Here is a 12,155-nt window from a genome sequence, read left to right on the forward strand (position 1 = left end):
TTTGTGTCCTCTTGAGGCCTTCCCAGAAGTGCAAGTCTCTAAATTACAGTCCCAGTCTTGACAATGTGATGCATGCTAACAGAAGCTTCTGCTGACACAGTGGCACACTTAAGTCAACAGTGGTCTGTAACAGTTTGGAGATATTTCTTGGTGAGCTACTTTATGGTATTAGCAGCCAAAGTCAAAAGAAATGTTTACATTTATTTCAGGAAAAAATAGGTTTACAACATGACATACATTAATATCATAAGTCCTCTACTGGTCTTTGTCTGCCTGTGGATATATCATTCCAGGATCTGGACTTGGCTCCTCCTTGTGCATCCCTTCCAGTTCAGGATATTCTATGATACCCTACCTCATCTTCATTCTTTTTCTTGGAATGACATGATCACTCACCTTTTTCATCTGCCTTTCTTTAGGAATCCTGTAGTTCTCATCCAGCTCTTTGCATAAGTCTGTAACCATAATGCAGTTGAATCTGCTCTTCAGTTTGTCTGACACTTAAATTATGGATTATGGGAAAATGAACAAATACCAGTACAGTTAGAAGTCTTCCACTGCTCTGTCAGAACTGAAAAAAAGGTCACTATTGTCCTGTAGTAGGGAAACCACATTACTTGTATTAGGATGTTCTAGCTCATTGAATCTAAACTTATTGTATGCTCAAGTAAATTAAGTCTATTGCATAATTATGGAGAATAATTCTTATACTGCATATATAAAAAAGACTAAGTAAAGTCTCTTCTTCCTTCTACACATTATAATTTTATATTCATTCCTTTTTCATGCCTACTTAAAATATTACTTGAAAAATAACAGCTTTGCTAATACCTAACTTGGTTCTTTCCCCTTAATAGTAGCTTTTGGGGATTTTTTTTAGCAGTAAAATTATTTAAGATCTCTTGTACACTGAGGCCATCTGTATGGCTGGTAGTCGACAGGGACATTTCTTTGGCAGTACTATATTAATTATATAGAAAAAATGAAATGTGGAATATGTACTTTGGAATGCAGACTGATAGCAGAAGAAACATACTCATTTACAAGCATTGTTTATCATTGTAATTTCCTCAGTGCTGTAAATAATAGGTCACATGTTCAACAATAGTTCCCATTTAATAGGTTTTTCAAGGTAAAGAAAATGCTAAACATGAAGATCTCAAAAATGCAGAAATAACATGTTGATAAGGTACTAATTTCAGAAGTGATCAATGGCAGGTCTCCTGGAGGACTGCAGCCATCCTGTGAAGGATAGGAACACATTCAAGAAGGAAAGAGGATGCAACATCAAAATGAGAGAGAAAGAAAGTGGTACAAGGAAGTCTATGCCTCCTTCTCAGTTCTCTAAATTAACATCTCCTTTTGAAGGAAAGGAAAAGATCCACTGAGATCTTCAGGCATTTAGATAAAAGACTTCTGTACCTTCCAAGAAACTCTATATTTGTTCAGAGAATAGCCAAAGTTCTCTTTCTAAAAAGGCATTGATTTTAGCGCTTCTAATTTCCTTATATTTTTTAATATTAAAATTAATATTGTACATGAAGTAATATAAAATATAATAAATATTGTTTTTTAATGTAGCCTTTACTGCAAATCATCTGTGATGAAGTATTCAGTACATGAGAGATCATTCTGACATTCAAGAAATGCCTTTACTGAAATCCTTTTTCTCTTCACAGAAAGAATTAAGGGGGTTTTGATTAGTGACAAATTACAAGAATATAATTCTGTAGACCAGTACTTGGAGAACTTTCATATAAAGAAATAGTCCCAGTCCAAAAGTTGGTAAAAGAACTCTCTCTCTGCTTTATTTGTTATTAAGAAGTGGTACCGTTCAAGAGTTTGCTTTTTGCACTTGGCAACAAAGAATCCATTTTTTTCTTTACAGTTCTCACTGGAAGCCAAAGACTTCCCTTAGGTGTTCCTGAACAAAGTTCAGTAATGTTTACTTGGGAGCAGAGGAAATTATAACTTCACAACAGAACTATTTTAGAGTAAATCCCACATAAATTAATATTTTCCTAAAAATTATGATCATTTACATTATGAAACTATGGATACTAATAATTATATAATTGTATCACAAACAGAAGATTTTCATGCTTTTTTTGTAACAAGTACGTGCAAGAAATTTTTCTTTTGTCTGGTTTTGGATTTCATTTGGGATTTTAGCTGCAGTTTGCTACTGTGCGTAATGTGAGTTCATCGGTCTATGAAAAGAGACACAGTGAGGAAACTGCTGCCTCAAAATAAATTTCCTTATTAGTCACACACTGTGCAAGCTAGTGTAGTGCTCAGAACACTGCAGTAAAGTAAATGCTACAAACTGGAGCATATTTATCTTTCAAATGCAAACACAGTTTTAGTATCTCATTGTGCATTTAGAAATGTAATTTCATAATTTGTCCACGAGGAAATAAACATACAAAGAGGGAAAAATAATTTAAAAAGCAGTAGCCACATGTTAGGACAGCTGAAACCTTGACTTAAATTTACAAATGCCTTGGAAACCATTTGAACAGTTCCTTGTGCAAAAGACTGAAAAGAATGAAAACATAAAAATTACTCCTCAGTAAATTTTCTGTGGCACTAAAGGTTTTCCCTGTCTTTGGGCCATTAGGATGTAGGAACAGATGATGTTGATAGACACATTTTTCTAAAATACAAGAATATTAATGTCTTTTAAAAAGAAATTGTCATAATTTCAAGAAGATGGCCTTTATCATAAGTAGTTGTAATTCATTTTAGTAAATGAGCTATGTGGATTACTTGGATAAGCAATATGTTTTGAATTCATATGTCAAATATAGTGAAGTTTCAGTAGCTTGAAAATATGTTGGAAAGAAATAAATATTGCTTACCACTGATAATGGCTGTCTGAAGTAGTTCATAAGAAATTTAAAGCAATTTGTTATATGAATTATGTGTTAAGTTATTTAGCAGTCTAAGTACTTCAAGATTATCTGCTTTATCAGAATTAATTACCCATATTGCAATAGGACAAAGTAAGTAGTACTTACAGATGCAATTAAAAATTAAAAATTTAAAACAAGTAAACATTCCCTTAAGAAGGTACATTCTTAAGGCAATTTACAACCTATTACTATATAGATTACTGGTTAACAAATGAGTAATCAAACTGAGGTCAAAGTTAAAATGACTTAAATAATAAGTTTGAAGTTCAAGTAAAATTAATAGCTAATTTGATCTATTTAGAAACTTTTGTTATTGTAGGGCAGTGTAATTAAAGTATGCAAATATCACTGTTGGCATATAAGATCAGAAAAACACAGGAAAATTACTCAAGCTGGCAACAATTGCATATTATCTTGGATTCAGAAGACTTTTCCCCCAGTAGTATTAGGTCAAATATTTACTCCTAAAGTCTTATTGCTGTGTCCTTTTTCAGTAATTTTTCAACCTTCTTCCACAAAATCACATATCCTTTCTGTGAGCTTAATCAACCTTAAAGTTAAACCATGCATCTAAGAACATTGTCCAAATGCTTCTTGAATTCTGACAAGCTTGTGGCCTTGACCACTTCCCTGGGGAATTTTCCAGTGCTTGACCATCCTCTCAGTGAAGAGCTTTCTAAATTCTAAACTAAACTTCCTCTGACACATCTTTAAGCTATTCCCTCCCATCCTATCACTGGACAGCAGAGAGAAGTGATCAGCACAGCCCTCTTGGTCTACCTCATGAGGAAATTGTAGACAGCAATGAGTTCACCCCCAAGTTTCCCCTTGCCTAAGCTGAAAAAACCTCATATCCTCAGCCACTTCTCATAAGTCACTCTTGCCTGTCCTTCCATCATCTTTGTTTTCATTCTTTGTACACATATTTAGGAGTGACAGGAAAGAGCATCCTTGTCAGAAATTTTCGGTTCCAATTTTTCAAAGTGAAAGGAAAAGAAATTCCCCAAGCCAGTGTTTGTAATGGATCTTTTTAATTTGCGCAGGTAGAAATGGTATGCAGGGATAACAGACTTTCATGATCCAGTAGTTGCTATAGGCACTTCTAGTTTATTATTGAGAAGTGAGAGAAATTGAGGCTGCTGGTAACTTCTGCTTAATGCCACCAGTGCACACCTGAGGCGAACGAACCTAAAGAAACAATTTTGCAGAGAAGGACCTTGAGATACTGGTGGACAAACTGACCATGAGCCAGAAAAGTTCTCTCATGGAAAGAAAGCAACAGCAGGATGGGCTGTGTTAGGCAGTGTTGGCAGCAGACAGGGGACCTTCCTGTCTGCTCAGCACAGATGATACCATATCTTGAGTGCTCTACATTCAGACTTTAGTCTGAAGACTATCAGAAATGTCCTCAAAAAATTAACAGCAAATAAATCTTTGTTGGGAAGGATCATGAGAACAGTCTGTGCACTGTCACCATTACCCTCCTTATATTATGCAGTGTCCAAATAGCCTCATCACCAAAGTTGTGTAAATGATGGGAACACCTGCTTCAGGCAATTTATAAAATGATATAAGGAAAAATTACTACAGGATAAAAGTTCATTACTCTTACCCAGCATATATTGCTCATTATAATTAGAGAAAAAACCCTATAACTAACCCAATTCCACTTCTTGTAAAGCTCAGACGAGACTCTGACTTTATACCTTTCATTTCTATGATTAGGGACTAAAGAAATTTAAAGAGTATTTTCTTTCCTTAACAGATCACAGAAATAAGCACTAATGTATATTTATAAATATGTTTAAATGTATATTTAATCTTTAGTTAGTAAACTCTCATGGAAAAGAAACTAAAATAAACTTGTTTTTATATATGCAATTCTGGGGTTTTTTTCTGTTGTTTTGTTGTAGTAGTCCATGTAGCTAAAAAGGATTGAGTTCCTTCTAATTCCTCATGCTTAGGAATTCTATATGAAGATCATTACTTTTCTTTTGTCCTGCTTGTTATTCTTTGAACTTAGGCCTCCTCAGGCTCTTCAATATTTTCTATTGACTCTTCACACTTTAATTTAATTACTTTTTTTTTCTGAGACTTTGCAGAAATGGAAAGTATATACGCTGTATTGAATTATATTTCTTACTTGACCATTAATTATTAAAAGATGAGAAAAAGTAACTTGAAATAGATTCAAACTTTAGATCTGTGATTTTCTTTGAATCCCATTAAAAATGAGTATTCTTTTTGAAGTAGGGTTGCATGCAGGACCTGAATAAAATCAATAGCAAACAGCAGATTTAGTCATAATGTAATATGAAAAATGGGAATACTTGTAGTGGTATACAAGCTCTGAAAGTGAAATAAAATGAGGTGAGAAAGGGGCATGATGTTGCTTAAAAACCCACTTAGAGTTTATACATGAATCCTGTAATTTCTTCACAGAAGATCTATACTTCAGCTAAATTTTGATTGTCATAGGGTCAATAAAGAAAATAGTTTCATTTTGGTATCTCTTTGCAATGACATGTGATTAAGACTCATAAAGATAAAATTTATAACTCTCGTAAAGTTTTGTTATGAAAGAATAAAACCAAAGAAATCCCTGTTTAGAATGAAAATTTTCTTTTTTCATGATCATTCAGTAAATAATAGTCCAATTATACTTTCACACAAATGAAATAACTTACTTACATCTCTCCTAGTAGGTTTGTGGTGTCATTATTCATACAGGAAGACACTTTAAACATGATGAAAAATTATGCACAATTTTTAGTAAAATACAAAATTTTGCTAGTTTAGGGACTAAAATAATTGTAATAACAGATCATTTTTTAATTAGATAGGCAAACATAAATTACTCTTATTCTTCTTTTATTTGAAACACTGGGACTCTGACCATGAGCTGATGCTTTAACACTTTTGAAAATACTCTCAAAGGAACAAAGCAGGAAGCCTACATAAGCCATGGGGAAATGATTAGTGATGTACTACTCCACCTAGACATTCACAACTCTCTGGGGTTGGATGGACTCAACCCAAGAGAACTGAGGGAGCTGGCAGAAAAGATGTGGGGGGCAGGTGTTTAACGATTTGGTTTTGTTTCTCTTTACCCTATACTGATTTGATAGGTAAGAAATTTGCTTTCCCTAAGGCTAGTCTCTTTTGCCCATGACAACATTTGATGAGTGATTTCTCCCTGTCCCTAACTCAACCCACATGCTCTTTGTTCCATTTTCTTTCCCCTTGCCCAGTTGAGGGCATTGATAGACCAGCTTTGGCAGGCACCTGGCATGCAACCGGGGTCAACCCACCACAGCCTCCAACAGACGGATCTGTCCTGCCAGCCCCAGGCAGATGTTTCAGCTAAAAAAGGACATCTACAATGTTTCTTATGCTTGGGAAAAACAATCACTCTCCAGACTATTCCAGTACTGACATTTATCTGTGGCTGAATTTGAACCCTAAGCAGAAGATTATTCTTGGGGAAAGAAGAAAGCATATTAACAATTGACATACACATTACCATTGCTCACATAGATTCATTTTTAAAGGATATCGACACATCTCCTACTCAGAGCAAGGTCTGTGTCATAATTAAGGGAGAAAGAACCATAGGAACTCATTTATGCCCTTGAAAAATCTTACTTAGCTGACACCTAAAGTGTAGAACATATTTGAAAAATATTCCAAGAACTAAATGCCCTACTCACTGGAAACTAAAATTCTTTCTATTTAATTTCAGGAAGTCTGTTCTTTTTAAAAGTGTGAACATCCTTTGAGACCATATCTCTCTGCTCATATAACTCGGTGTCTGGTTAGAACTTCTAGGCAATTAGGTACAAAAGGCTTTTTAGAGGACTGTAGGTGTTTACTAATAGTTCATAGACGCCAATTATTGTGGCTTATCTTTTGTATTGCAGATATTGAAGAATAATATATGGTTCATAGACTGTCAGTTAATTATATGTCAATAAAAGGTCAATAAACTGCTTTACTCCTGATTTGGTTTAAAGTACATTAAGTAAGCATTTTTTTCCTGCAACAGTATCTAACTCATAGAGTACATACGTATGTCTAGCCCAAATCTAGCTGAAATGAGAGCTGGAAATCACTCAGGTTATTTTTTAAATTTCTCTGTTAAGATTTTTGCAAACTCCATTATTCAGGAAGATACCTAAATGTTGATTGCATCAGTACTAAAATTTAATATCTGCATGCTTCTAAACTTTGAACACGAACTAACTTTTTTTTTTTTCTGAGTGTCCTATCCAGTGGTATAATTCATTTAAACATTTATGATTTTGTCACTCAGAAATAGATAAAAACGAGTTTGAAAATTATAAGTATTTATTGGAAAATGTCTATTTGGATTGTACTTCTTCACATAGTTTCTTAAAGTTTAACTTGGTTTTGGCTAATTTTTTTTATGTCGAATTTTATGAATTACATGATTGTGCTACTGTAAGATGTAAGCCAACTTTTGAAAAACCATGTTGTATAAGAAGGCAAATTTTGAATCCAAAGAGGTTACTAAATTTTATGAGAGTCCATTGTTTGTCCTAACTTGCCTCTTAATTTTTCTCCTTGAAGAAAGAGAATGTTTTTATATTTGACATGCATTAAAAATTATATCTCACATTTTTAAAATTCTTTAACCTCTAAACCAATGTAATAAAATTTATTTGTATCATATATTACATGAGAAAATAATACTACATTTGTATAATAATTAAATCTGGCATTATTCCAGGGTTAAGGTTCTTTATGTAGTTCTAACACACAAAACTTCAGCATCTTTGTGAAGTCTAATATAATCACGTAACGTAAATATAATGTATCATATGGTTTTTTAAAAAAATATTTTTCATTCAGCATAATGTTTTTGATGATTTTAAAGCCTTAATATTGTTTTTTAAAGTTTTACTTATATCTTACAAATAAAAAACAACATTAAACAAACATAAATACTGTCAGATCACATCAAAATCCAAATCAGCAAAAGATCCAAAGTAAATGGGGGAATGTTAGGTGTGGTTTTGGATAGGAGACAGACTTTTCATTCGTAAGTTATTTTGAATTTGATCCAAGTTTTGCATATGCTTCTCTAGTTTAAACAAGGTTTTATCCCTTTGGATGCCTTACATTTTTCTGTCTTCTCTCAACTTGTGCTGCTATTTTTAATACATTTAACAAGAACAATATGGGATATGAAAAATTCTGTTTTCAGTCTTTTTGTTGTGTGTCACTTCACACACTGTGCCACTAAGCAGGCTTCTTCTGTCTCAGAAATTATCTGTCAGATATAAGACTATATGTTAGAAGATCTTTTGTTGTTATGGTTTGATAACACTTAGAAGACATTGCAAAAACTTTACCTATTATCCTGCCTTCCTTGCAGTTTCTGATGTGTCTTGGTATTGATTAGAGGTGTGTAGGAAAATCAAGGCTAAAGTAAGGATAACAATGTCTAATAATTCACTGAGGTAGGCTATACGTAAGCAGCAGGGATCACGACCATTTACAGCCAGGAAACCATATCAGCAATGCTATATAAGACTGAGACTGCTCACATACTGATATCAGAATATCAGAAACACCAAATTTAGGAGTACGGACTCTTATGCCTTAATACTACTAATGTTTCAGGTTTTAATTTTTTTTTTTTTTGTCCTAAGGTTGCCTATGTGTCTGTAAGAATGCATATGGCATGCATGTTGGTGTGAATATGTAGGTATCTGTTATGTTAGAGAACATATGCTATAGTCTAGGCACTCAATGAACCCCGGTGAGGTGCTATCTTTTCCTGTACAAATTCCCTTTCATTCATTCCACTCTTCTAAATGGGAGAAAATGCCTTTTATGACACTGTTCTATACTGGCCCCCATCCTAACAGTTCCTTTAAGTGTTCTTCTAGACCATAACTACAGATATGTGAGAAATCACACCATGGTTCATTGTACTAGTGGCTGAACATTGACTTCATTCTCTCCTTCTCTGCTGGGGAAAAAAAAAATTAAAAAAATACACATTACAGCATACAGTATTCTATTTTGTAAATTTCGTGTAATCATTAATTTCAGTTGTGACGTTTCCCTATCAATGGAAGTGTGGTAGACCCTTTTCATATTTGTCAGTGATCACTAAACTCAACAGTAACTTAAACTTTGGAAATGCTTTATATAGCTTTCATCATTTTTGCTTTTGAAAACTTAGTGGTTCATATTAATATGTTCACTACAGTTTTTTCAAAACCCAATATTTAAAATTGTTCCACCTGTTTTTATTTATGAAATGCATTATACTGCAGAAATGAAAAGAGCAATGTGGAAATATTTCTGTGAAAATGTAGATCATCACGGTTACAATATGTTTTACAGTAGGCACACTGCAACATGAAAGCATTTAGCTGATCTGCTTGAATATATTTTTAACAGCCCACTCTTTAGGAACATTTTGACAAATCCTTCTAGCTAACACTTTATTCTCATTACCACAGCTAGTATGTAATGCAAGGAAGTCTCCTTCTCAGAATGGTCACAGCTCAAAACAAGCACAGGAAACTGGGAACAGAGTACTCAGAATGGAGACTTGAATCAGATCAGGCCCTATATGCATCTTCTAAACTGTGCTCTGCCATTTGATTATCTTTCAGTTTCCAAGTTATACTCTATCCTATGAAACTCTTCACGCAACTAAGAATAAATTATTTTCAGTTCGGAATATTATCCATGATCTCCCCTGATCATTGCATAACAAATCAATTTTATGACTCAAAATCTCTGTCAATCTCTGTTTGTTGAGAATAAAGATGATGATTATTCATCAGTATAAATTATGACTATACCTTTGTTCACTTTAATTCACTCTAATTTCTTCTAGTATATGACACCTTTTTCTGAGAATGGTATTTTCTTCGGTTCATTTTCAATTTGTATGTTGCCTTTGATTTCTCACATTAAAATACTAAATGTCTCTGACATAGCTTTACAAAACTGAAAATCAGCTCATGTAAACTAAATACACCCTTTCAACATATGTACACACATCCTCACTGCGGGGTCAATGTATTTAAAATAGTCAGGATGTTTGCATCCTCCAAACACACATTCAAATAAGGTGGACACACTGTTAGGGTATTTTCAAATCAAAGAATACTTTTCAATTTATTAGGAATGAGTGTAACTAGCTGGGAGAGAATGTGAATATGTGGGGATTGCCTTCTAGCTGTCTTTCAGCTGATGTTCTCAAGTGAAATTGCTAGTAAAATACTTGTGTCTGAATATTTACAAATCTCAGATTATCTTTTAGATCAAATAACTTTATTCCTTATATGAAAAAGTTATCTAAGAAAATTAGTATACCATGAAATACAATTTGAAATGTGTTGATTTAAAGAATAATCACCTTCTAATTCATAGCAGTTGGCTGATATCTTATTTTAGACTTAATTTGGATAATTCTACAAAAATTAAATCCAAATATAAAATTTAAACTGGCAGTAAGAAGTGTGGTTATATAATATAAATTTTAAAAGACTGAATTGAAGAATTCAAATTCACTATCATTCTTGGTTTCAGGCAAAAATTTTAGATATCATATATGAGCTCATTATTTTAAATTAATCATATATAACTGATGATGAAAACAAGTAGATGTCTTCAGATGATAAATCACAATGCTTTCCACTTTTTTACATGGGAAATAAATTCTGATTCAACAATTAGCAAGCAGATTTATGAATTTCAAATGAGTGAATTTCACATGATACATTTTCAACAAATTATAACCAAAGACCTAAAAATCTATCTTGAAGTGGAACAGTTTTGCTCATATCTTGATGATTGTTTATACAAGCTCAGCGAATTCAACTAGCTTTGTATCTGAAAAATCATGTTTATATATTCATGTGAGCATTTACTATACCCGGTTCCCAAAGGAGTAATTAATATCTCAACTTAGATCATGTTTGGCAGATGAAATCCTGTTTTTCACATAGCATCTTAAGCTATTACTTTGTGCAGGTGTTAGAGGAGCAAAAGGTTCATCAGTTTCAATGTCTGGCACATGTGAGTGATGCCCAGGGGACTTTAAAGACACGTTGAAGAGGCCTGCTCTCCCTCACTGGTTACACACTTCCATGCTGTTAATGGTCTCATTAGGCGTACTACACAAAATGTGTGACTTATTAATTGCGGCCTCTCTTACGTGCAATTGTCTACACACATTTGTTACTCTTTGAAACATCAAATAATTTTAGAACCATGGAGTCATTAGTGTTGCAGTATCACTATATTGTCACCAGAGAAACTGCTCTAGTTTAAGTCTTGATATTTTTGATTATACATTCTGAATTATATCACAAATGTGCTATGTAGCATCTAGTTTAAAAATTCTTCTTCGAAAGAATAGAATAATTTACTTATTTTCTAGTACGTTTAAGAGTTGAGAGTGAATTTACAAAAAATATCTTTGTAGCAAATATATTTTTTTTTGTCACAGAAGTTTTGGCTAACAACAGGTTAAATGTTCCCTGATGTTTCAGTATTCCTTGGTAAGATGAAAAAAAGCTATATTCTAAATTCTTGAGTAATATCCAGAGTAAAATTCAGAGAAAAAATGCACATCTACTGTCATTTGTTTATCTTTTCAACGTGTCCATCTATTCAGGTAAGTACATTTTTAATGTTTTTGCTTAATTAGTGCTGTTACCAAACAGGACCAGATTAATTTTTAGTATTTTTACAATCTTCTTTAAGCAAAGGGTAAGAGAATTTTCTGCCATAAACAAAAGGTTTGAGAAAAATGATAAGAAACTTACAACTGAAATTTTAAGGGGTTTATATCTGAAATTTTAAAATAGTTTTAGCTGCCACTGTGTATTCCAGATAAATAAGCATTTATATAAGTAAAGATACAGATAAAATCAGTGTATGTTTGTGAAAAGAAAAGAAAGAAAAAGAAATTTAATTGTATTTCAAGAACAGTTCAGGTGCATGTAAAACAGAATTTTTTTCATGTCATTTAAATACTTGGTACAAATGTGTCAAACACTTTTATAGAGTGGGAAGATCATAATTTAAGCTGTCAAAGGGTGAAATTATTTTGAGAGGTTTCATCAGCAGGAGGTTGGAAACAGTTTAATGTAAGAGTGCCTGCAATTAATAGAGTTATATCTAGCCAGAGGGTCGATTTATTGTGTTACTGTTGTCTTTCTTTCTCTTTTCCCCCCAACTCCAACC

Source organism: Molothrus aeneus, chromosome 4 (assembly GCF_037042795.1).
Source record: "Molothrus aeneus isolate 106 chromosome 4, BPBGC_Maene_1.0, whole genome shotgun sequence".
NCBI classification, from domain to species: Eukaryota; Metazoa; Chordata; class Aves; order Passeriformes; family Icteridae; genus Molothrus; species Molothrus aeneus.